The sequence below is a fragment of the Bubalus bubalis genome, chromosome 1 (genome assembly GCF_019923935.1).
Source record: "Bubalus bubalis isolate 160015118507 breed Murrah chromosome 1, NDDB_SH_1, whole genome shotgun sequence".
In the NCBI taxonomy this organism is placed as follows: domain Eukaryota; kingdom Metazoa; phylum Chordata; class Mammalia; order Artiodactyla; family Bovidae; genus Bubalus; species Bubalus bubalis.
The window spans coordinates 179,384,696-179,410,250 of record NC_059157.1 but is presented as its reverse complement, the minus strand read 5'-3'; the positions used below and the strand labels follow the sequence as shown (position 1 = coordinate 179,410,250).

Genomic DNA, 25,555 nt, shown 5'->3' with positions numbered 1-25,555 from the left:
GTCAAAATAACTGAATATTGGCAATTTCACATGAGTCAATATAATGTGCATAGAGGAAGGGTAAGGTAAGAACAGGTGGGAGATTTCCCACTAGGACCTGTTAGAATAAGGAACCCCATTGATTAGTGGGGCTCACTCTGAGCCATGGCAGAACCAAGGGCAGCCCCATGCCCAAGTGGAGAACAAGCAGAGGCCACTGGTCCCTGTCTTCATGCCTGATACCCAGGCAAGACCAGCCCAGACAGGGAGTAGAGACTGGGACAGAGGGGACTAGCAGCTGGAGAATGCCTCTGTCTCCCTTCTTTTTCCTTCCCTCTTTCTAGATATCAAGTGTGAATGGCATGGTTAGAGATTTAACTTTCAAAACTTAAAATTTTGAATGCAATTGGCTGTGTCAAAAAGCATCACCCAAGAACTGTCAAATGGTCAATACCGAAATCAGATTGATTATATTCTTTGCAGCTGAAGATGGAGAAGCTCCATCCAGTCAGCAAAAACAAGACCTGGAACTGACTGTGGTTCAGATCACCAACCCCTTACTGCAAAATTCAAGCTTAAATTGAAGAAAGTAGGGAAAATCACAGTGGAAACAGTGACAAACTTATTCTCTTGGGCTCCAAAATCTCTGCAGATGGTGACTGCAGCCATGAAATTAAAAGACACTTGCTCCTTGGAAGAAAAGCTATGACAAACCTAGACAGTGTATTAAAAAGCAAAGATATCACTTTGCCGACAAAGGTTGGTATAGTCAAAGGTATAGTTTTTCCAGTAGTCATGTATGGATGTGAGAGTTGAACCATAAAGAAGGCTGAGTGCTAAATAATTGATGCTTTCGAATTGTGGTGCTGGAGAAGACTCTTGAGAGTCCCTTGTGGACTGCAAGGAGATCAAACAGTTAGTCCTAAAGGAAATCAACTCTGAATATGGGAAGGACTGATGCTGAAGCTGAAGCTCCAATCCTTTGGCCACCTGATATGAAGAGCCAACTCATTAGAAAAGACCCTGATGCTGGGAAGGATTGAAAGCAAAAGGAGAAGGGTGTGGCAGAAGATGAGATGGTTAGATAGCATCACAGACTCAATGGACATGAATTTGAGCAAACTCTGGGAGCTAGTGGAGGACAGAGGAGCCTGGTGTGGCACAGTCCATGGGGTCACAAAGAGTTGGACATGATTTCATTACTGAACGACAGCAACAAGGAATATTGATTGCTGTAGCCTGGACCAAGTGGGACTTCGTACTTCTCAGGCCTGGGCTGGAGAGGGCCTAGGACTTAGGAGCACTGCCAGTTTTCCTCTTGCCCAGCGCCTGATGCCAAGCCTGAAGGTTCAGCCTTGGCGAGGTTTCTCAGGTCCTAGAGTCATCTGGTCAGGTGTCTTGAGGGGTTGGCCACTATAGGGATAGGGATGAGGATAGAAATGAGGTGAAAGTGGGGTCTGGTCTATTCACTTCACAGCCCATGCTGTTTGAGTTCAAGTTTCTAGGACCAAGAAGGATCCCTGGGCAGCTGGCAAGGTATTCAGCTAGGACCTCATAGGGCAACATTTACCTGGCCCTTCGCCACCACCATCTTAGTGCTACAGGTGTGGAAATTTATTTTCATCAGCATGTGGATGTTCTTCAGGCTCCCAGAGACTCATGCGGACCCAGCCTGGTGTGTTCATTATGGGAGCAGAACCGCCAAGGGAAATGGATACAAAAGCCCTCTGACCAGTATACCTTCTCCTTCAGGCAGCTCCAGAAGGGCAGAAAACTAGCATCAAAAGGCTTTGGTAGGCAGGAATCTGAGTTACACAGGCCAGCCTAGGGTTAGGAGCACCAGCCCTGATGGATAACCTGGGGGCTGATCCTTTCCATTGAGAATGTGTGACCAGAACGTGGACTGGGGTGGGGGCAGTGCTGGCAGAGCCATGGCTTAATCATCTCTTAGAAGTTTCTTTTTATTCTCTAGGTGCAACCAGTCTCCTTTGTGGGGCACATTCCTTCATTAGCCTTATATACCTTTATTCCAATTATAGTTGGTTCTGTCTGGACAGAGATTTTTGGAAAACACCACATGTATACATTTATCCAAGTCATATATGTATGTATGTATTTTGGCAGGAGAGGATCTTATGCTCCCTCTCATTTTCTACCTACATTTAACCCAACACTCCTCTGCTCAGATAACAGAGACAGCCTTGGATAGTGGTGGGTACAGAGAATAGTGGGACCCCAGTGGGGCTCTGTGAAATTAACCAGGAAGAAGGGCTCTGTGAAATTAACCAGGAAGTACCAGATAGAGTGAGCAGGAGCTGGGCAGGGCCAGGTAGGAAGCTGCTGCAGGAACTCCAATGGAGCAGCCCGAGGGCGTGGGCTGGGAGGAGCAGGCAGGTGAGTGGTGTTATCTGTCTTGGGAAGGAGGAAATGATAGGCCTCAGAAACTGACTAAATATCAGAGGTAAGAAGACAGACATGACATGACTCTGCTTCAAGCCTGGTGGTGGGAAGTGTGATGGAGAGGAGTCTTGAGGGGAAAAGATGCTTAATTAGTTTAAGATTGGACTTTAAGGTTTGACTTGGTGATGGTGATGGAGAGTCCTATCTTCCTTTGCCCTGATTCCCTGGTAGTTAATCTCAAGCTTGAGACTGAGTTCAAGATTTTGACTTAAACTTCGTAGAAGCCAAAGGTGGTGAGTCACTCACATGAAGGGATGAATGAAATCATTTAACAGGTAATACAGAGGAAATAGGTGACCAAAGGGGACTGCTCCTTTGGGGAGCATTGTATTGTGTTGCTTCTCATTGGGTTCTGGGCTAAGAGTGATGGGGTGGGGTTAGGGGTTGAATGGAGAGGAGGTTGGTCTCCCAGGGCTTCTGAGGGAAATACTATGGGAATCATGTGTTGGAGGCCCCTTCCTATGGGCTCTGTCCCCAGTGGTCCCTTTAGCCTGCAGTGGAAATGGAGCTGGGGGCCTTGGGGGAGAATCAGAACCAGCAAAGGGTGTACCCTGAGGACATTAAGTAAAAACTGTCTCTAAATGTGAAATTCAGGGAGATTTGAAGGAGGGATTCTGCTTTAGCCAGGGAGAAGACTAGGGTTTGACGAGTCGTTGATTGATGAGTTAAGGTTTAATGAAAAGATACTAAATTGTACTTAAGTGCTTATCTTTCTTTGGCTCTTGTTCTTAAATTATGTATCAGATTTTTAAATGTGGACATGATTAATGCTATTAGGATCTCCGGTTTGGCTGTTTTAACAAAGACTTCTATTTTAACTTAAAAAGCATAACTTAGTGTAGACTCTGACCATTTTTCATCAATTAATCACCCGCATGTGAAACTCAGCTGTTTGGACCCTCAGGCCCTGTGCAAAGGCAGCCGTGGCACTGAGGGGTGTCTCCCTCCTTATGGGCAGAGTATTTTGGTGAAAGGAAACTGCCTCCTGAGTGTGGCAGCTGTAATGTGTGATGCAGGTCACGAGGAATGCAGAGATTCTGTGTTGTGCCAGGAAGGGAAATGGATGTAGAGGACATGGGGAGAGCACAGCGCTGGCGCCCAGGGCAGGGGCGATTTTATCTCCAGACACACCAGGCAAAGCCCACGGAGACTTCGTCCTTGAAAGAGAAGGTGGGGTGCAGGACTTGGAAAGTGAAATACCCAGGATAGGCCTGACTTGCACAGTTTAGTTCACTAGACGTTTATTGAGCACATACTGTATGTCAGGTTCTGGGGAATAAGGTATGTCCCTGGCTTTAAGTTGTTTACCGGGTAGTAAGGAAAATGGACTGCTAAACATTGGGTGTGATGTACCTATGGCTTGTTCGATAACAGACGTTTGTGTTAGACCTCCTGACGGGAAAATAAGGAATCTACAGACGGGTCTGCTGTCACGCTGTGCCCTCAGCCGTCACGTGCCACTGGGTGGCCACTTGGTGCAACGGAGGCCATGGGCCTCCAGCGTTTAAGGAACTCTCACTGGAGGGATGATTAGGTGGGTTCGGATCTTGCCTCTTACAAGTTGCATAGCCTTGAGGGAGTCATTTAACACCATGTGCCTGGGTTTCCTCACATTGGTACTCACTTTACAGGGTTGTTGGAAGGACTGCTGCTGCTGCTGCTGCTAAGTCGCTTCAGCCGTGTCCAACTCTGTAGGACCCCATAGATGGCAGCCCACCAGGCTCCCCCATCCCTGGGATTATCCAGGCAAGAACGCTGGAGTGGATTGCCATTTCCTTCTCCAATGCATGAAAGTGAAAAGTGAAAGTGAAGTCGCTCAGTCGTGTCTGACTCTTCGTGATCCGTGTTATATAGAGGTTTAATGATGGAGAAGAAGGGGAAGGGGAGGTCTAGAAAGCAGAACTAGATGGATGTTGTCAAAGAGAAAAAGCTAGGCAGGTGATTGAGAGCCCAGCCCAACCTGGCTTAAATGAATGATAAATTTACTGACTTTCTCAATGGACCAGGAAGGTCAGTTAGCACCATGGACCTGGCTTCTCTCCCCTCTTTAGCCACTTCCACTGGACTGATACTATTCTCACAGACTCTTGGAACAACTTCACCAAGATGGCTGCAGGCAGCTGCTGGGACCGTAGCTTTCCAGGATGAACTCAGAGGGGAGTAATAGCAAGAGTTCTGTTCCTGCATTTCTAGGAAAAGCCCTTGAATGGACCCGGGCTGGTTAAGCCTGTCCTGACCTTGAACGAGTCACTGAGGTTGGCTGAGTGCTCAGAGACCATTCCACTCTGACCATCTAGGACACATCATCTACAGTGTCCGCTGTCCAGCTTCCTGTAATGGAATAATGTCTTTAAGAGCCGGAAGCATGTTGCCTGCAAATTTTGTTTCTGATCTTGTAGCTTTGTTTTACCCTGTCCAAAAAGTGAACTTTTTTTTTTTTTTTTTTTTTTTTAGCAGCGTGTTGTGTCTTAACCTAAAGCATTCAACTTAGTGCTTTAGAGGCAACAGTTCTTCTTCACAGTTATACTTCATCGTGCTCATGCTTAGTTGCTCAGTTGTGTCCAACTGTTTGCGACTCCATGGACTGTAGCCTGCCAGGTTCCTCTGTCCATGGAATTCTCCAGGCAAGAATACTGGAGTGGGTTGCCATTTCCTTCTCCAGGGGATCTTCCCAACCCAGGGATTGAACCTGCATCTCCTACATGGGCAGGTGGATTCTTTTATACTTCATAGGTCTATTAATATTTGAATAAATTAAATATTTATAATCACAAAGACAACTGGCAAACAGGTGCAGGGACAACACGGTAGACCTTGGGCAAGCATTCTGATTGCCTTGTAGGCACAAGTCCACGAGGCTCCTTGAGTTGTCACAGTTCTGTGGACATCAGGTCCATGCATTTGACAGAGCGAATAGAAAGAGTAGGTAAGGCAGGCAGATCAGATAAGGTCATTAAAGAGAGTTTCCAATGCCCAGGTTTGCTCCTGGATCCCTGGCATGTTGGGGCCAGTTGCAGAAGATGTTGAGAAAGTAAGCTGGGCTGTATGGAATAAGTGAGAGAGGAGGGCGGCTCTGGCCTGCCTAAGAAGAGCCAACAGTCCAGAGAGAGACACAGTGACTTTATTCACCTGCAGACCTGATGTCCAGAGTCTGTGGGCATCTGATCTGTGCAAGGAAGATACCCAGGGCAGAGTTGGCAGGGGTGGGGTTGGGGGTGTTCAGAGAGCATCCTGCCCACTTTGAGTGCATCCCTTCAGGGTGGTCCCAATTGGCAGAGCAAAGCAGGCAGTAGCCTGGCTTACAATCAGAAGTGGTCCCTTGGGTCACTTGAGGCGTATTCAGAAGGGGCTGCCTGCCCAGAAAGGCACTGACCCCTTGGCACAGGGACCCAGGTCACAAAAATGTTGAGTCCCACTGGATTCCAGATCTTGGCAGAGATTGGCAGCACTTAATGCTGCCCCAGACAGCCTGACATCAGCTGCATTGTGCCCCAGAAAACCCCAGCCATACACAGAGCTGGTCTCAGGAGCCTTATCAACAAGATGAAGGCATGGATATGGGCCTCACAGACTGTTGTGAGGACTGAATGAGTTGAGAATCACTAAGTTTCCAGTACAGAGTAAGTACTTAGTAAGTCTCAGCTTCCTCTTAGCCGTGTCTCCCTGTTTTCCACTGATTTTACGGAAGTTAACTTGCTGTGTTTATTATGATACAAGAGGGGCTGAGCGGGGCCCCTGAAGTCACTCTTCCCCACCTCCTCCTCGTAGCTGTCTGCAGTCCATATACCAGGCAGGCCACTGCCTCTCTTACAGCTCAGACCCACTGTTGCCCTGGGATGGGTGGCCTGTGACCCTTTACCATGGGTTCCACATGGTGAGGAGGGCCTCAGTTTAATAATGTAGCAGAGATTAGAAAAAACATGGGCCAGAGGGAGGCCTTGGAAATACCTGGTTACTAAAACCATTTCAAATAACGACCTTTTAAACCAGCTGCAACTCAGGGAATGAATGGAGCTGGGTAATGATTACAGCTCGGGGCCTAACAAGGAGCCCATCACTTATTTATAATGCCGCTGCTTTCTGGCTGTTACTGCGTGCATGCCCCTGGGTCTAGGCAGGTAGGTCCCTTTTGTAATCTGAGCAACAAATGAGTCACTTTGGCCAATTCTCTGGGTGGGGGATTGGCTGGGCTGAGGGGTGAGGAATTCAGCAGGTGAGGTCCTCACACCCTCGTACTGGGGTGAGGGGCAGAGTGCAGAGCTCTGCAGTTCTGAGTCTTTTGTTCAAAGCAGATGCAGTTGTCAGTGAAAAATCAAGTATCAATAGATGTGGGGTTTGGGGTCTGCCACCTAGCTGTATTCATTATTTATGATCATTATTATTATTGCCTTTATTGCATGCAGGGCTCCCTAGGTAAGCTCAGACAAGCCTGGGACTTGAAATACCACCAAGATGATGATGACTCCCGAATTTACTTCCAGCTCAGTTTCTCTACTCACTGCAAACACACGATTCTCTTCTGTTCCTGCCCTTTCTGCTGGGCTGTTTCAGCCACAGTGAGTCCAAAATGGGAACTGCCTCTCTGCCAGCCTTTACAACCCAGTGAATGGCACTCTGATCTGTCTGGTTGTCACAGTCCCAAAGCAGGGGTCCCCTTCGACCCCTTCTTTCCCTTGTGGCCCTCTTCCGGTCACCCACACACCCTGCTGGCTCTCCTTCCAAAGTACCTCCTGAATCTGTTTCTCTCTACCTGGTCCTAGCCCCCAGCATCTTTTGCCTCCAGGGTTTTCCCTCCCTGCCCTTCTAAGTCTGAGCCAGATGATTCCCAGCTCCACCTCAAACATCCTGCTGTCACATGTAAAATAAGACCCCAACTCGGTGCCATGGCCTTTAGGTCCCCATGTGTTCTGACCCTTGCTTACCTCTGCAACCCTGCCTCTTGCATGCACGCATGCTCAGTCACATCTGACTCTTTGCGACCCTCTGGACGGCAGCCACCAAGTTCCCTTCTCCATGGGGGTTCTCCAGGCCAGAATGCTGGAGTGGATTGCCATGCCCTCCTCTAGGGGATCTTCCTGACCCAGAAATCGAACCCATATCTCTTATGTCTCCTGCATTGGCAGGCAGGCTTTTTACCACTAGCACCCCTGGGAAGCTGCAACCCTGCCACCTCTTACTCTGCAGTATTCTTCAGGCTGCACTGACTTCTCTGGCCCTTTAACAGAGCAGGCTTGTTTCCATCTCGGGGTCTTTGCATTTTCTGTTCCCTTTCCCTCAGGGATTCCTAGACTGGCTGTTTCTCATCGGTAGGTTCCAGAGAGGCCTTCCCAGCTCACCTTAGTTTAAATATTAATGATAACCCCCCTTATCATAGCATCCTGCTTCAGTGTATATGCAGCACTTGTATTTACCTGAAATTATCTTACTCCTTTGTTTCCTGACGTACAGTCTGCATGTGCTAGAGTCTACATGCACTGGAGCAGGAGCCACTAATGTGCAGGTTCTGCTCTCAACAGGGCCTACTACAGTGCCTGGGACATTGTAGAATCTCAGTAAGTACTTATTGATTGAATCTGTGAACAAATGTTTTTCTGATTTCAGTAATAACCTAGCAAAGTAGGTTTCCTTTGTTCAGTTATTAAGGAAGATGCAGTTCAAAGAAGTCATAGCTTGCCTAAGGTCATCCAAGCTTGTAACTGGCAGAGATGAAGTTCAAATCCAGTTTTGTCTGTTCCAACAGTCTTCTCTAAAACCTTGCTACCTTGCCAAGACAAACCTGCTTGGGTACTGCTCCCAAAAGAGAAAGTTTGAGATATCTCCTGGAAAGATGTTCCTTAGTGGACTCATGGTCACTCCTGGGGTCTTTGCAATACCATCTTCATCATCTTAGAAGCTGCAGGTAGGGAGCAAGTGTGTGTATGTGGGGAGGGGGAGTAGAATGCATAGTGGCTGCTCTAAATCTCTGGGTTTTAACCACAGGGACCAAAATGGTGTGGCCTGTGATGGCTGCTGATCAGCCTGCTAAGGGGACTTAATATAGTTTATGGTATCAAGCTATTAATGCAACCAAGGGTAGTGTCAGCAGAAAGTCCAGACCAGAGTGAAGCCATGTGGGTGGAGCTATTTGACAGCAAGCCCCAATGCTGTGTCACCATGGGGTGACGCGGGGGCTGCCAGATTGCCCTCGAATCACCTCTGATGCCTGCGTCTGCTCTCATGCCCGTGTGTGGCAGGGACCCCGTCTGCTGTAAAAGCTTTGACTTTCTGGTCCTCTCCCACTGCTCTGCTTGCCCTTGGGAACATTCTGTTTGTTCTGGGCCTCACCTGGTCCCTTAGAATAAAGAAATCTTCTTACAACAAATAGACAAAGGATGGCTAGATTCGGGGTAACAACTCTGTCTCTCTAGGAGGGAACTGATGACTCCCTCACTGAGGGGTCTCTAGGACTCCTCACAGAGGAGCCTTGATGTGGTTTGCCTGGGCCTTGATAAACACATTGGAAGAGAATTCCCACTCAAGGGAAAGGCCCTGTGCTCATAGACTTAGTTCTCGCCTCTTCTATTCCTTATCATTTGGATCATATGTAATTAATCAGGGGCTTCCCAGGGATCTCAGTGGTAAAAAAAAAAAAAATCCACGTGCCAACGCAGCACACATGGGTTTGATCCCTGGCTCGGGAAGATCCCCTGCAGGAAGAAAGGACAACCCACTCCGTTATTCTTGCCTGGGAAGTCGCATGGACAGAGGAGCCTGGTGGGCTACAGTCCATGGGTCACCGAAGAGTTGGACACAACTTAGCAACTAAACAGCAACAAACAACAACAGCAATTAATCAGCTTGTAAAAGAGTCCAGGAGCATTAAGCCGAGTTTGCCATTTTCATACAAAGCTGAAAGACATGGCTATTTCACACGTAGTGATTAGACATTTTTATGACCAACCTATCACATTACACACCACAGATTTCCAATAAATAAAGGGGAGCTAGAACGGGGCCTGCCAGTTGTATTACAATCCATCGAACAATATCGTGGGCAGAGAGGTTTTTTCTTGACAGCTAATTTACTCAATTACATGAGTGATCATGTAATTTCCTGCTTAAGCTCCTTCAGTGACTTCCCATAAATTAGGACGATGGTGAATGCTGCACAGCTCCCCTCCATCCTGGCATCAGAGAACCATATGAGACCATTCCACGGGCCTCTGCCACCAGACTGGGTTCCCTTGAGACAGGGACCATGCTATTTTCTATGTCCCTTGACCAGCACAGAACCTGGCATCCAGAGAGAGTGCCGCAGAGGATAACTAAGGGGATGGATGACCAAATGATCAGCCCAAGATCCTGGGGACCTTGGCTGTTGGGGATGGATGCGGGAACGCCTTCTGGATGTGACGTGGCTCGTGTTTCAGCCGTAATTCACAGTGCCATTTCTGGATATTTGACACATCACCTGAAATTTTCTGTCTCAGCCTACCCTCAACCATTAAATTGGAATCCTGCCAACTTAACTTGGAGAAGGCAGTGGCAACCCACTCCAGCACTCTTGCCTGGGAAATCCCATGGGCAGAGGAGCCTGGTGGGCTGCAGTCCATGGGGTCGCCAAGAGTCGGACATGACTGAGCGACTTGACTTTCACTTTTCACTTTCATGCATTGGAGAAGGAAATGGCAACCCACTCCACTGTTCTTACCTGGAGAATCCCAGGGACAGGGGAGCCTGGTGGGCTGCCGTCTATGGGGTCGCACAGAGTCTGACACGACTGAAGCGACTTAGCAGCAGCAGCAGCAACTTAACTACCCATGCTGTGACAAAGATGGGGAGAACACGAGCCAATTCATGCCCTCATGGAGAGAGGGGAGAGAGAGAGGCCCAGGAGAGGGAGATAGATGAGAGCAGGGCCCAGAGCGAGGGTGAGCCAGGCAGGGGTTTCTCCTCTCTCCTGCTTCCCTCGTGCACCATGGGACCTGGACATCCTGCTGCTCTGAGCGTGAGAAAGGATTTGGCCTTTACTCAGGCCACCCTTATCCCACATCAGAGAAAATTTTTCTGGGGTGTATTTGCCACATCTGAGCCACCCAGATGGCTTTGAGATTCATAATGAATTTATCCGTATTCTAGTAGTCAGCCACAGTAATTGCTTTCCCTCTAGTCTGCATGGCAGCCATAGGAGTGTATATGCTTATCGAGAAATGGCAGTGGAGACTGCGGCTGTCAGTTTGCAAATTCTGTTCAGAGCTGCCTATCCTGAAACCAGGAGGTAGCTCTGCCCTACCCCACCTTCTGCTCTTCTGGAGAAGCCGGACTGGCACCGAATGGCCATTAAATGATGACCCCTTCATGCATCTGGGCCAGCGGGTGGTGGCAGACTGTGACCCTCGAATCCCTGAGGAGGGACGGTTGCGGTGAGTTTATGGGCAACGGAAGGGCCTCCAGTGTGGACTGAAGAACAGAAATAAACAAGAACAAGGAGGCCATCTCGCTCAACCTCAGGCTCCAGTTTTGGCAGGGTAGCCTTTACTGGGAAGCCTGTGGACAGGGGTCTGTCACTCAGCTGAGAGGTTTCCAGGAGGGGCTGAGTGAGGAGGCTGGGGAGCCCTCCTCTCTAGAGAAACTTTGATAGGAGCAGAAATCCGGCAGCTTCTGCGGGCTGTTTCTGGGTGGAAACTTGAACTCAGCAGGCTTTGGCAGACAATGCTGGCAGACGGGCATGCAGCCTGTGGGCTCAGGCTGATGGCCTCAGCCCTGCCCTCGCCTCCAACAGGAGCAGGCACAGCTCGGTCTTCACATGTTCCTTAATGCAGTCCAGGGATTTCTGTGTGAAATCTTCACTTTTTAAACATTAGCAACAGATTTTAAAACTATTATGCACCATTCCCTGCCCCCACCTTTCCAGAAAGTCTGTGGGCAGCTTAGAATTATGGGGGTTGACCTCTGATGGCAACAGGCTGGCCAAGATGGCCTGGCAGGGTCTTTGGATTGAATATGTGGTGGGCGTGTGGTGACTGTCCATTCCCCATCTGAAAAGCACAGGCAGAAATAACTCCTAATGAGGAGACACATTCCTCTTCTTTCTTGCTTGCTGGAGAGTTTTCAGGAGGCCCCCCAGTGTGGAGGCTGCGTTCATTATAGGGTTTACCTATACGTTTACCTGTACCTGTGTTAATTATGGAGGAGGGCATGGCAAGTCACTCCAGTATTCTTGCCTAGAGAATCTCATGGACGGAGGAGCCTGGCAGTCTACAGTCCATGGGTTCACGAAGAGTCAGACACTACTGAAACGACTTAGCACAAACATACATGCACGTGTTCTTTATAGCATTTGTGGAGCGTGGGCCCCCACTCTGCCACCACTGGCGCCCCTTCCCTGCTCTGTGGCATCTGAGTCTGCATCACTGCACCTTCCTGAGAACTTCAGGTGGGCCCCTGTCTGAGGGAATCAGTTCACCTCCCTCCCCTTCCTGTCTGACCTGGGAGGCCAGTGGGCCAGGCTTTTGCATCCCTTTTGGGGTCCGGCCCAGAGTTTGGCTGGTGACCTTAGGAACTCATCTCCCAAGGGATTAGCCTGCCATGGGGCTTGTGGCACCTGGACAGTCTTCGAGGTGGGGACCCTGCACAGTGACACCAGGTGAGGAAGGGGGCAGCCCAGTTCATCCTCCAGCAGGTGGCTCTCCCGGCTCCTGGGGAGATGCGGGGCCTTGTCCTGTTCCTCTTCCATTTGAATCAGCCAGGAACAGCTGACCTGCCCACCTGGTCCCTCATTAGGGCTTGTGTTGGCAGGCAGAGGGGAGCAGAAGGCCAGCTGGGAGGGAGATTGTGGGCAGATGGAGGTGCTGCTGGCACTGGGGAGGGTGTGCATGTGGGCAGCGTGGAGAGGTCTTGGCCTGGGTCTCACGTGCAGAGCTCCAGGGAGTAGGGGGACTAGTGGCCTTTGTGGTGCCCTGGGAGGCCTGGGCACATGGCCTGGCAGACCTATTCTTCCCTGAGCTCCTGTGCGGATGCTGCCGTGGTCACAGGAAGTTCCTCAGCACCGTCGAGCTCTCATTTCCACATTTTATAATATGTGGATAATAACCACCTCTCAACATGGTGATGAGCTCATGTTGCTGAGAGGGCTTGAAACACCATAGATCGCTACACCTAAGTGAGAAGATTATTATGTTTACTTATTTTTATTCCACTTCTCAAGTACTTATTTTTCGTCCAGGTCTTTAATGCACTTTTTAAAAAAGACTTCCAAATGGAACAGGTCAGGCAAGCGACCACAGGGCTTCTTTTGAGTCTTTGTCATCTCCTGCTGCAGAGGAGACCATTGCCTCCGCCCTCTAACTAGCCTCCCAGCACCAGGTCTGGCCTCTGTGCCGTCGTCCTCCACACAGCCCCTGGAGGGAGTGTTGGGAAACTGCTCTTGTGGTCTTGTCGTCTTTCTACTCCAAACCTTTCAGGTCATAACTCACATAAGATATGTAGCCTGAGTTCTATACAAGGCAAGCAGCTAGGTGGGAGAAGGATGGGGCACAGTCCTGTCCCCAGGCTCACAGTCTGGGGCTGCTCTGCCACTGAGGGAAAGGATCCTGGCTCCCAAGTCTTCTGGTGCGGACCCCTGCCCATCCTCCTCACTCCCCTGCCTCCCCAAGCTCCAGGTGAAACTCCCAGCAGGTGCAGTTCTCAGACACACCCAGGCTGGTGCTGGGTTCCCTGCCCTTTCTTCTTCCTCCCTTCCTCTTCATTTGCCAGTTTCCTGCCCAGCCTTCACGATTCAGCCTTTGGAAGCTTGCAAGAGATAGAAATGCCACTCAAAATAGCTTCAAGGAAAAGGAAGTGTTTTGATTCACAGAACTGAAGAGCTTTGTGCAGGTGCTCAGACAGCACCAGGACTTGATCTCTCCTATCTTGTGGCTCTCTTGTCTTCCCTGGAAGCTTCATTCTTAGGCCCCCAAAGTGGTGGCAAAGATGGCCCGTCACCAGATCAGGCTTAAAACGCAGACAGTGATGCATCTCCATAGTGGGGCCACACAAGACCTTAGGCAGGAGCATTGTTAGCTGCTTTGACTCATGTGACTGACCCTCCATTGTGGCTGGAGGTGATGGGCTAGGATGGGGCAGGTGATCGGGGCAGGATGGGGAGTCTTTGACTCTCCTGGACCGAGATGGGGAGGGACTGGTTTATTGGAGCAGAATTGGGTGCTCTTACAAAAGAAAAGTGTGTAAATGCTGGGTGGCAGGCACAGAAGGTTCCGGCATACTCCCTGACTGTTCCTGCCACCTCAAGGGTTGTTTGCTGCCCAAGTGCCTTGCTACTCTCTATACAAGGGGAGGAATTTTTGCTCATGCACCTGTCTCTCCCACTACACTGCAAGCTGCCTGAGGACGGGTGGGTGTTGCCTTCAGCACTGGCTCCCCGCTGCCTGACCCCAGGCCTGCACCCCATGGGGACTCGGTACCTGGGAACCCACTGAACTGCAACCTCAGCTCATGCACAAGGAGAACCGCACTAAGAAGTCTGGAGTCAGATGGCAGAACTGGGGTCATGGTTCTGGGCGATGCTAATGGTGGTGGATGTGGACCCTTGCCGAGTACAGCAGTCCAGATCTTGCGGGTCTTGTGGTCTGATAAGATCCATCACTGGAGCCGCTCGTTCGCGGGCTGAGATGTCCTGTCACAGACAGGATACCTGGAGAACCTTAGATTCCGATGGGGATGCTGCCCCGCAAGGATGGGGATGAGTGGTACAGTGTCACAGGAGCTGGTCCTTTCCATATTGGGGAGGAATCCATGCAGCTGCCAGCACCTCAGCCCCCAGGAGCAGGGCTGGCCCTGGAACTCTGTCCCTTCCTTATTGGACAGCTCTCCTTGTCCTCCACTGTCTCTCAGGCTCCCATGTTCCGCTGGCCACTTTGATGGTTCCCTGAGCACACCCAGGACACTATCTTCCCCAAAGCACCAACTGCAGAAACGAGGTCTCCGTCAGTCAGGATAGACCATAAGGAAATTGTCATTGATGACAAAAAAATTCCAAGTTTGTGAATAACCTACTTGCTTCTTTAACAAAGTGTTGGGATTCAAGATTATTCCCTATAACAACTTGCCCCTCACTCACATGTGCTTTCCTGTGTGGGAGAGGAGGTGTGGCTCTATTGTAGGGGGGCCTGCAGCCTCCCCCTCACCTGGGGACCCTGGGGAGGCTGTACCCAGCCGGACAGTGTCACCCAACCAGGCAGGGTTCAGGCAGGACCCAGCGCTCTAGGCCTTTCTCCCTCCCTTCAGCAGTAGGAGTGCCCCCTCACCCATGCCTCAGCTCTCAGTGCTGCCAGGGTGCAGTTGAATCAGGGGGTGGAGTGGCAGCCGAGGGAAGGCCAGCCCCTCCCCACCTCTGCCCTTGCGTGGCTGTGAGCACAGGTCCTCCCAGCGCAGGTGAGGGCCGCACTGGCTGTGTCAGCTGCTCACACCCCAGCTGAGGGTGGCCTTGGGAAGGCTGGTGCTTCGTGGAGGAGAACCTTCTGTCTCCATTGATCTTTCTGAGGGATATTTGTACATCATGAGTTAAGAACAATTTTCAAGCTGCTCTTCAAGCAGTTTCTTAAGACAATGGCCCAGGTGAAATTAGCTATTCTGAATAATTCATTTTCCTTCTTCCAAATTTATATTTGCTCTTCTCTTAATGGAGAATCAGCCAGATAGTGGGGTAGGGATAGTTGGTAGCTGATAGTAAAGTTATTAAAGAACAAAGAGAGGCTGGAAACCTTAGGAATTAAAAACCACTGTGTCAGTGGAGGTAACTAACCCCCGGAGTTGGCATTGTCATCCCTGGCCATCAGGGGGCGATCTGCTTGCCAAGCACCGGGTGAGTCCACTGGGGGCTGGGGGCCGGGGGCTGGGGGCTGGGGGATGAGTGCTGGAGACAGGGCTCTCTCCCTGCTGTGCCTTTCTCTGGCTGGTGGAAAGGGAGGATCTTATCCCCTTGTGATAGCTGCGATTATGGTCATGATCGGGTTTCCTAGCCAGGAGTCCAGATGCAGAGGGCCACAGAGCCCAGCATCTCCTCCGTTTCTGTTGTTCACATACCAACCACCATGATGAATTTTTGCCAGGAGTTTACTATTGTCGGCTCACCATTGTATTATTGTCGATTCACCTTTTAAAAGCCTAAGTGCACTCATTTGTAAAAGAAAGTTTAAATCAATCTAGAACATGGAAAATATGCAGTCAATGGAAGGCAACTGTTAAAATGAATCGAATGAAAAAAATATTAAGCTTTAGCTAAAATCTAAAGCTGGTTTTCTTGTTTTTGAGTATCCAGGTTTAAAGAGGTGTTATTGAAATGTCAGACTCAAACTAAGACTTTCTTCTTTAAGGTAATCAAAAGGATGGAAAGGAAGTTAGAAAGAGCTGCATTTCTTTCTAAGTCATTCAGTATGATTTAGTTTGGTGTCTGGTGCTACCCTAAAATTTCTTTTAATGTCACAATGGTGTCTGCTTCTCCCCCTCACCTAGAAAACCCTGCTCCTTTCAATCCTCTCTCCCATTTTTCAGAAAACTTGACTGAGGCTCATATATAGAGTAATATATCCAAGGTGCCCAGAGCTGGTCAGAAAGCAGAGCCCAAGTTTTAAGACTTTCTGGGAAACTGGTATCTTTGGATCACTTCTCAGCCTGGAAAACCAACATCTGATCCCAGTGCCAAGCCAAAAGCATTTACCAAACAATGATTCCATCAAGAAATATAAAGGATGGAGATTCAGTATGGGGAGATTGGTTCCATTTCCTGAGCTTTAGGGGAAGGGAGCCTAGTTTGGACAAAATTGTGGAAGAGAAAAGACAGGTCTGCAGAATTGTTGTAGAATGATTTATATCCAAATCTAGACTGATGCCATGCTGCTGCTGCTGCTAAGTCGCTTCAATCGTGTCTGACTCTGTGCGACCCCATGGACTGCAGCCTACCAGGCTTCTCCATCCATGGGATTCTCCAGGCAAGAACACTGGAGTGGGTTGGATGCCATAGTAACAGGCAAAATCCAATCCAAAATGGGTATTGGTAGGATCCATTTGGGGCTTCCCAGATGGCACTAGTGGTAAAGAACCCGCTTGCCAATGCAGGAGACATGAGACCTGGGTTTGATCCCTGGGTTGGGAAGATCCCCCCTGGAGGAGGGCATGACAACTGACTCCAGTATTCTTGCCTGGAGAATCCCATGGACAGAGGAGCCTGGGAGGCTACAGTCTGTAGGGTCACAAAGAGTCAGACATGACTCAAGTGACTTACCACCCACACACAGAGGGTGGGAGAGGATCCAGTTGGTAGGGAGGTGATATAAATGAGGATGGAAAAAGCCCACATACCCCAAGGGACATCTCTGAGCATCCTGGGATCTTGCCCACCCCAAACACTGGGCCTTCCCAGACACAGCGCTCCACACTTTGCTCTCAGCTTTTTGCAACTGTGCCATTTGCTCCATGGCTGGAAGAGACCTTGTGGGAGGAAACATTTTGCTTTGGTCTGAACTGGCCCCTTTGCAGCTGGCCAGACAGTAAACACAGAAGCAGAGGTGACAGGGACATTGCTGCCCTGCAGCCGCTGAAGGACTGACTGGGGAAAGTTAGGGGGCAGGGAGGGGGGAGTGCGGACAGACCCGGCTGCTTTGCTCCAGCCTTCTGTGGTAGCGTGTTTCTTCAGGACACCTCAGTGACATTTTAATCATGAACAGTCTCTTAGGGCTACAGAGGGGCTTTGGTGAGGAGGCCAGCAGGGCTGGTTTGTCTGCTCAGCAGTGGCGCTGGCCAGGTGCAGCCCATGGGTGGTAAAGGCTGGTTCTGCTTTCATTCCTCTTGCCACTGGCTGGAAAGGTTCCCAGCAGGGCTGCTAAGGGTGGGGCAGCATGCCGTCCACCCCACCAGAGGTTCTTCCTGGAGGCTACAGTTGCCCTTCACACAGCCAAGTCTCCATCACTTCAGAGGACACGGCATCGAGGGCCCATCACCAGGGCCCACAAGGCCAGACAGCAAGGTTCACATCGCTGCTCAGCCAAGATTCATCTTCCTGGGCCCTCGGAGCACCAGCCAGCGCTCGCAGGCCGAGACTGCAGCGATGAGCGTCTGGGCTGCAGGATCGAGCGGTGAGGCTCACAGTGCTGTGGAGAATCCCTGCAGTGTCCTCATAAGAAGGTTAGGCAGGTTGGAATTGGGCTTCTGGGTCCTGCTTTCAAGAAGAAAGAGATATTATTGCTTTATCTGTGAGAGGAAGGGGTGGTGTGAGAATTCCATAGCCAAGGGTTCTGGACTTGGGGTGCAGTTAAGGGGTGTAGAGTTGTTCATCACTGAAACAGCACCATTTCTGCACTCACCTTGGCAGGTCAAGGGTTGCAGAGGGACCCTGGTCAAAACAGTTTGAGAGTAGCCAAGCCTTTGCTGGCTGTGGAAGGGTCTTTTGTTAACAGTCACCCAGAGCCCTTGTGCCAACATCCCTAATGCAGAAAATAGCATCTCCCAGGGAGGCAGAGGTCCCACAGGTTCATGGGAAGAGGCAGTGGGCATGTGTTTCACAGGTACATGGGCATACTGGGTATGTAACGGGTACATAGTAGAATGTTGTATATAGTTTGCATGTGGTAGGAGGGGCATGTAGAGGTGTGTAGGCAGATAGGGGTGATGAATTGTCAGAAAAGAGAGCATACCAAGAAGCAAATTACGGACCCTAGTCTGTAAATAGGCTGACTTGAGATAAAGGTGTCTTGGTGGTTGATGATGAGAGGTACCTCATTCCAGAGCAGCTTCACCTGGGGCCCCACCTGCCTCAGACTAATGGGGCCACTGGAGAGACCTACTGGCAGAGACTGAGTGCCAGTCATCTATGGAGCCGGGTCAGAAGGGATCTGTCATTATAAACCAGGAAAGACATACAGGCCAGGAGACCGGGCAAAGGATAGAGATGGGTTCTTGTCCATCAGCAGAGCTACCTCAACAGATGTCCACCAGAATAGTAAATAAATAAATAATTGAAATTGGCCCTTCAACACAGGCATAGATCTTATTTTTAATCCCTAGAATTCTGACTATTTAAAAAGAGCTTGACTTGACTTGGCAGACAGCAGCAGAGAATGTGGGAGTGACTGCCTTAACATCCGGTCGTAGCCTGGTGTGACTTCTCATCAGAAATGACTGAGCAAATGAAAAGGAGGGTTCACGGAGAGTTAATAAAGCTTTATTGCAAAAACAAAACAAAGAATTCATGGAATGAAATGATAATGGGGAGCTGTCCAACAATATTCTTTGGGATGCGTCCAAGACTGTAATCAGAGGCAAGCTAATTCAGTACTAATTTCAGGGAAAAAGATGGAGGAAAATGGATAATTAGAAAAGAAAATGGAAACACTAGAGGAATCGTATAAACATAAATTAGGTCCTAAAATGCGAACACAATTAATCACAGCCAGGGGAGAATCAAGCCTCATCCTATCAAGAAGAACTGAATATTTCATAAAGTATACAAAAGAGGGATGAACCAAGAGGCATACAACCAGCCATAACTGAAAAACACACTTGTCAGAAATTAGCAACCGAAATGCAAGAGAGAAATAACATCTTCATTAACCAGTGGGGATGAAAAATGGACTCAGAAAATACAACAAATGCTCATATTCCTCAAAGCCCCATCTCTTTCTATTGAAATTAGAGCTATAACTTTCAAAAATCTTTTTATTTTTCCTCTCTCAGGAGCAGAATGATTCATTGTATATAAAAAAGAAAAGAGAACAGAGGAAATAATTAAAGCTATAAAAAAAAATTCCTAATTACAAAGCATCAGAGTCCAGATGGCTATAACAGAGACTCACCATGAAGAATCAGCTTGTGTGTGTGTGTGTGTGTGTGGGGGGGGGGGGGGCGTGTATCTCGAACATGATGGAGTTGGAAACCTGAAGAATGGTGTAAGAACTATTCTTTCCTCCTGCCTTAGGACTTCTTGGGACTGGAAGGAGATATTCCACCCTGTTGGCACTCCACTCAGGAGGAGGGGAAACAAGCCACAGTCTGTTTTGAAGAATAGGCTCTGGAATCCTTTCCTAAGAAGAACCACTGAAACAATGAGGGCAGGCTGGCAAGGGAAAAATCTCAAAGGCAGATGTGAGAGGCACTGCAAGGAAAAGGGCCCCTAATACATAGTTGACATCGAGTCTCTGATTTGGGCCCTGGCTGTCTTAGAAAGAAATGTCCGGCCTTGGGGGACAGTGAGCCCTTCATCCCATGCAGAGGTTGTACAACCTCCTGCCAAAAATGTTGAGGGGGGTTTGAGTTCTGAGTTTGAAATGGCCTTTTTAATCCTTGTGCTGTAAAATTCTGAGATGCAAGCAGGACCAACTTTAAACTCTCCTAGAAAGGATAAGTGATAAGTTTTAGATTTGGGGAGGAAGAGAGGGTTCCTTGGCTAACTTTTAATGAACACTGAGTTGTTGTTGTTCAGTCACTCAGTTGTGTCCGACTCTTTGCAAGCCTGTCAACTGGAGCACACCAGGCTTCCCTGTTCTTCACTACCTCCAGGAGTCTGCTCAAACTCATATCCATTGATGCTATCCAGCCATCTCATCCTCTGATTGGCTAATTCAGACTAAGCCTGAGTTAGCCATGAATAAATAAAGGGTGTTGTTTCTCTCATGGAGAGAAATGGGTGTGTGTGGGGAGGGAGACAAGGAGATCACTGCTTGTTCTGAGACTGGACCTTCCTGAGTAATCTCTGATTACCATGGAGCCTCCATAGCAGCTCCGAGCAGGGCTGAGGTGCTCAAAGGGCAGATGTTGCCCTGCCTTGGAGGATGAGGGCAGTGGTCAGGGAGAGTAAGGTGTCTTATGGACCTTCCCTGTGTTGGGCACTGTGCTAAATGCATTTTATGCATCATCTCATGGCAACTGTATGAATCACAAACTGCTTCCCCTGGTTTAAGAGGTAGAGAAATGTAGTCGCTGTGAATTTAAGGGTCACACTGCTGGTAGGTGGGCGAAGGATGGGATCTGAGCCCAGGTCCATTCGTCCATTGTAGAGCTAGGAGTACTGCCCTGTGCTGCCTTTCATGCTGATCTCTATGTGTCAGGCCCTGTGACTGTGGTCGGACTTCTGGGACATAGTGTCTGAATGTCCGAGCAGTGTTCCATTGGCTGAACCCCATGTGTTAGAGGCTGTGGTCCCCCACAGCATATTGGAGAACAGTGGTGGTGTAGAGAAGCTGGGATGTAAAAGTTCCTTGTTGGGCAGGGCACAGATGGAAGAATTCTGAATCCATGAGCAATCACAATTCTAATCACTTTCTGAAGGCTCATAGAAGCCTTTTGTATGCATATGGTTATTATAAATAAATGAGTGTAAGCTTTCTTTTAACTCTAAAATACATGCTGGAAGCCAAAGCTGCTCAGATGCTGTTCCTGGGGATTCAGAAGTTTTGATCAGGAGGTGGTCTGTTCTTGCCAGAGTGTATGGTGGATTCTAATTAGCTAGGGTTCAAAGACTGAGTGAGCACTGGCCACTGTTCTGTTAGTTAAATAAAATATCAAAAGTCAGCATAAACAAGCAATAGGATGCAAGTTAACAATACTTTTTTCTTTCAAAAGACCTGAATTACCCAGACCATATTTTCTTTGGCTAATTTGAATCTTTGCATTTTAAAAAGCCAAGGTACTGGGGCACTGGAATAGTGTAAGTGAGAAAGCCTCTCAGTTTTCTCCACTGTGCAGTACCCACACCTGACATGTGTGGGCACAAGGGAGGCACTTGTGGGCCAATGAACAGAAATCGCGCAATCCAGCTATCTAGACCTGATCTTTGGAACTGTGGTCTATCAATCAGCATGCATTTATTGAATCATACAAATAAAGGCATGCTGGAATTGACATCAGCCCTTTGAGGAAACACAAGGAGTGGATGCAATGATTCTCAGGCTGCAGGTCTGAAAGGAATTCCCTCAAGTAATTGAAAAAAAAGTTTGGATTCTAATGGTGCAGAGTCATCCTGGCTTTGTGAGAAGGTAGAGGAATGTATGAACATGATAAGAAGAGACAAACGAGATGTTTAAAAAAAAAAAAAGGTCCGGGTTAAACATCTAGAGATGAACATCTGAGATGAGAAATACACTGGATAGAATTGAAGGATGATGAGGCACTGCAGGAAAGATGAGTGAACTTGAAGACCTAATCCAAGATGAGGGATAAATGATTGAAGAATAATGAACAGAGCATCAGTGAACTGGTATTTAAAACAAGTAGTACCTGACTTCCCTGGTGGTATAGTAGATAAGAATCTGCCTGCCAATGCAGGAGACATGGGTTTGATCCCTGGTCCAGGAAGATTCCACATGCTGTGGAGCAACTAAGCCCATCACCAAAACTACTGAAGCCCATTCTCCTAGAGCCTGTGCTCTAGCAAAAGAAGCCGCCACCATGAGAAGGCTTTATACCACAACAAACAGTAACTCCCTCTCACTACAACTAGGGAAAGCCTGAGCAGCAATTGAGAAGACCTAGTGCAGCCAAAAAAAGTAGTACAATGTAAAATATGTTAGAAAATACAAACAGCGGAGAAAGTACAGAATGAAAGTGATAGCTTCTTTCCCCAATCTATACCCCCATGTCTTTCCCCATTGATTATCACTGATAACAGTTTCTTGTGATTCCTTCAGAAAAATAAACATGCCATTAATCATCTATTTGTATTTATAATCTGATAAGCAGTCCCAGATTTGAAGACAGTTAACTTTATGACCAACCTAGATAGCATATTAAAAAGCAGAGACATTGCTTTGCCAACAAAGGTCCGTCTAGTCAAGGCTGTGGTTTTTCCAGTGGTCATGTATGGATGTGAGAGTTGGACTGTGAAGAAAGCTGAGTGCGGAAGAATTGATGCTTTTGAACTGTGGTGTTGGAGAAGACTCTTGAGAGTCCCTTCGACTGCAAGGAGATCCAACCAGTCCATCCTAAGGGAGATCAGTCCTGGGTGTTCATTGGAAGGACTGATGCTGAGGCTGAAACTCCAATACTTTGGCCACCTGATGTGAAGAGTTGATTCATTGGAAAAGACCCTGATGCTGGGAGGGATTGGGGGCAGGAGGAGAAGGGGACAACAGAGGATGAGATGGCTGGATGGCATCACCAACTCGATGGACATGAGTTTGGGTAAATTCTGGGAGTTGGTGATGGACAGGAAGGCCTGGTGTGCTGCGATTCATGGGGTTGCAAAGAGTCAGACACGACTGAGCGACTGAACTGAACTAAACTAGCCAGGATGAGATGGTTGGATGGCATCACCAACTCAATGGACATGGGTTTGGGTAGACTCCGGGAGTTGGTGATGGACAGGGAGGCCTGGCATGCTTCAGTTCATGAGGTCGCAAAGAGTTGGGCATGACTGAGCGACTGAACTGGAACTAGCCAGCAACTGGCAGATTGCCTTCTCCAGTTCTATACCTCTAGGACACCCTGACCAAACTTCCTTACATTCTTTCAGGGAATTTTGTGGGACATAGTTGATGTTGTGAGAAAGGAGGGTTTTATGGCTTAGAAAGTTTGGGAAGCCTTGGACACAGCAAAGTCAAGTGAGCAGACCTAGATGTTGCCAACTTGGCAGACCGTCGGGCTCCTGGTGAAGGAGATGGAGCAGTATTTCCTGGTTTTGGATCCAGAAGTGCTTGTTCAGGGCAGGGTGTATCCTGCCACAAGCCGGTGCCTCCAGAGTTTCTTGGGAGACACTGCTCTGCCAACAAATGGGAGATGGTGGCTTGACTGGAAACAGAACTGAACCTATGCAATGGTTGTGTGTGGGCAGCATGAGAGAGACAAGGTCACACAGCTTGGAAGTGACGCTCCTTTCCAAACAATGAGCTCACCTGGGAGGAGACTGGGAAATCGGCTCTTCTTGCTGGCAGTGCCGGGGGAGGGCGGTGGGGAAGGATCCACCTCTTGTGTGTCCTGAGGACACCCACTAGGGTGGCTCCTCCTTGCCACTGAATTTGGTGGATTTTGTTTCTGTGAATTTTATTCACTTTTAATGCCTATGTATGTGGACCTAGACACAATAGTAACCTTGTTTGTTAGTTGCTAAGTCATGTCCAGCTCTTTTGTGAGCCCATGGAGTGTAAGCCACAAGGCTCCTCTGTCCATGGGATTGCTCAGGCAAGAGTATTGGAGTGCGTTGCCATTTCCTTCTCCAGAGTATCTTCCTAGATCAGGGATCAAACCCTCATCTCCTGTATTAGCAGGGTGAATTCTTTACTACTGAGCCACCAGGGAAGCCTAACAGTAACCTAGATGTTTCTGAAGTTTATATCAATAGTATTATACTTTGTGTCCTTCTGAATCTTGCTCCTTTTCTCCCAACTCAACATTATATTTGAGAGGTTCTTCCAAGTGAGAAAACTTGCTCTAGTCCATTATTGCCACAGCTGGGTGGTATTTTCTTGTATGAAAATACCACAATTTGTTCATTTTCCTGTTGTTGTGCATTGAGCTTGTATACATTTTCTACCATTATAAACAGTACTTCTACTGACATCTTGTGCATTTCTAAGAATTTCCTGTGGATCTTTTGGATTTATACCTAGGAATGGCATAGTTGTTCATCAGATATACACTTGTTCAGGCATCTTAGAGTCAGACTGCTCTTTGAAGTGAGTATACTTGTTTGTTTTGCTGTTAAAAAAAAAACCAACTTTAGAATTAGCTCAACTACTTGCAAATTAACATATAAATACACAGCTTCATTAAATTAAATTTATAGATTAATTCATGAATAATTAACATTGTATGATGTTTCGAATTCTTATCCAAGAATATGGACTTATCTTTTTTTCATACTAAGTACATTTCCAGGTATTATGTCATTTTTGTGCTATTATAAATGAGAATTTTCTCTTCCATTGTGTCTTCCAGTTGGGTGGTAGTAAATTTGCTTTCCAGATATTACTTTTATAACCTGTCTTTTTACCATTTAGAGTAGGTTGCAAGTTGATTGTCTTGGGTTTGCCAGGCATGCAATCATGTTATCTACCAACGTTGACTGTGTTTGTCTCTTCCTTTCCAATTTATATACCTGATTTCCTGTACAAATTGTTTTTCCCCACAACACTGCTCAATATGATAAATCTAGACATTTTGCCTTGTTTCTAATTTTGATGGCGAAAAATCTGCTTTTCCATTAAGCATTCTGTGTTGAGAAAGCATGTATCATCGTGGCAGAAATATAGCCATCTATCTTGATATTATTTTGAGTTTTCAAACAATTAAGAATGACTTTTGTTTTACTTATTGTCTCTTAAGTGTCTGTTGAGATGCATGGACAATGTTTGAATCTAGTAATCTGGTTTTTGTTGTTTGTTATTCAATCACTCAGTTGTGTCCAACTCTGAGACCCCATGGACTGCAGCACACCATGCTTCCCTGTCCTTCATTATCTCCCTGAGTTTGCTGAAACTCATGTCCATTGAGTTGGTGATACCATCCAACCGTCTCATCCTCTGTTGTCCCCTTTTCCTCATGACCTCAGTCTTTCCCAGCATCAGGGTCTTTTCAAATGAGTTGGCTCTTCGAATCAGGTGGCCAAAGTATTGGAGCTTCAGCTTCAGCACCAGTCCTTCCCATAAGTGTTCAGGGTTGATTTCCTTTAGGATTGATTGGTTTGATCTCCTTTCTGTCCAAGGGACTCTCATGAGTCTTCTCCAGCATCACAGTTTGAAAGCATCAATTCTTCAGCACTCAGCCTTCTTTATGGTCCAACTCTCATATTCTGTACATGACTGCTGTAAAAACCATGACTTTGACTATACGGACCTTTGTCAGCAAAGTTATGTCTCTGCTTTTTAATATGCTGTCTAGGTTTGTCATAGCTTTTCTTCCAAGGAGCAAGCGTCTTTTAATTTCACGACTGCAGGCACTGTCCACAGCGCTTCAACAGTTCGTGAACTGAGAACTTCCAGATGTACAAGCTGGGTTTAGAAAAGGCAGGAGAACCAGAGATCAAATTGCCAACATCCGCTGGATCATAGAAAAAGCAAGAGAATTCCAGAAAAACATCTACTTCTGCTTCATTGACTATGCAAAAGCCTCAGACTGTGTGGATCACAACAAACTGTGGAAAATTCTTAAAGAG

At 47.9% G+C, this 25,555-nt stretch overlaps 1 protein-coding gene and 1 long non-coding RNA gene across 4 annotated transcripts in view; both read left to right on the top strand.

Annotated features, from left to right (window-relative positions):
- EPHB1 (EPH receptor B1) overlaps window positions 1–25,555 on the top strand; it is a 463,088-nt gene that overhangs the window by 70,793 nt on the left and 366,740 nt on the right. The gene's annotated exons all lie outside the window — the stretch shown is intronic.
- The window catches only part of LOC123334807, a 38,041-nt gene continuing 13,578 nt past the window's right edge, over window positions 1,093–25,555 (top strand). For all 3 annotated transcript variants that reach the window (XR_006552943.1, XR_006552946.1, XR_006552948.1), the window contains exon 1: window positions 1,093–2,440. This is a non-coding gene — a long non-coding RNA (uncharacterized LOC123334807). The remainder of the gene's footprint in view (window positions 2,441–25,555) is intronic.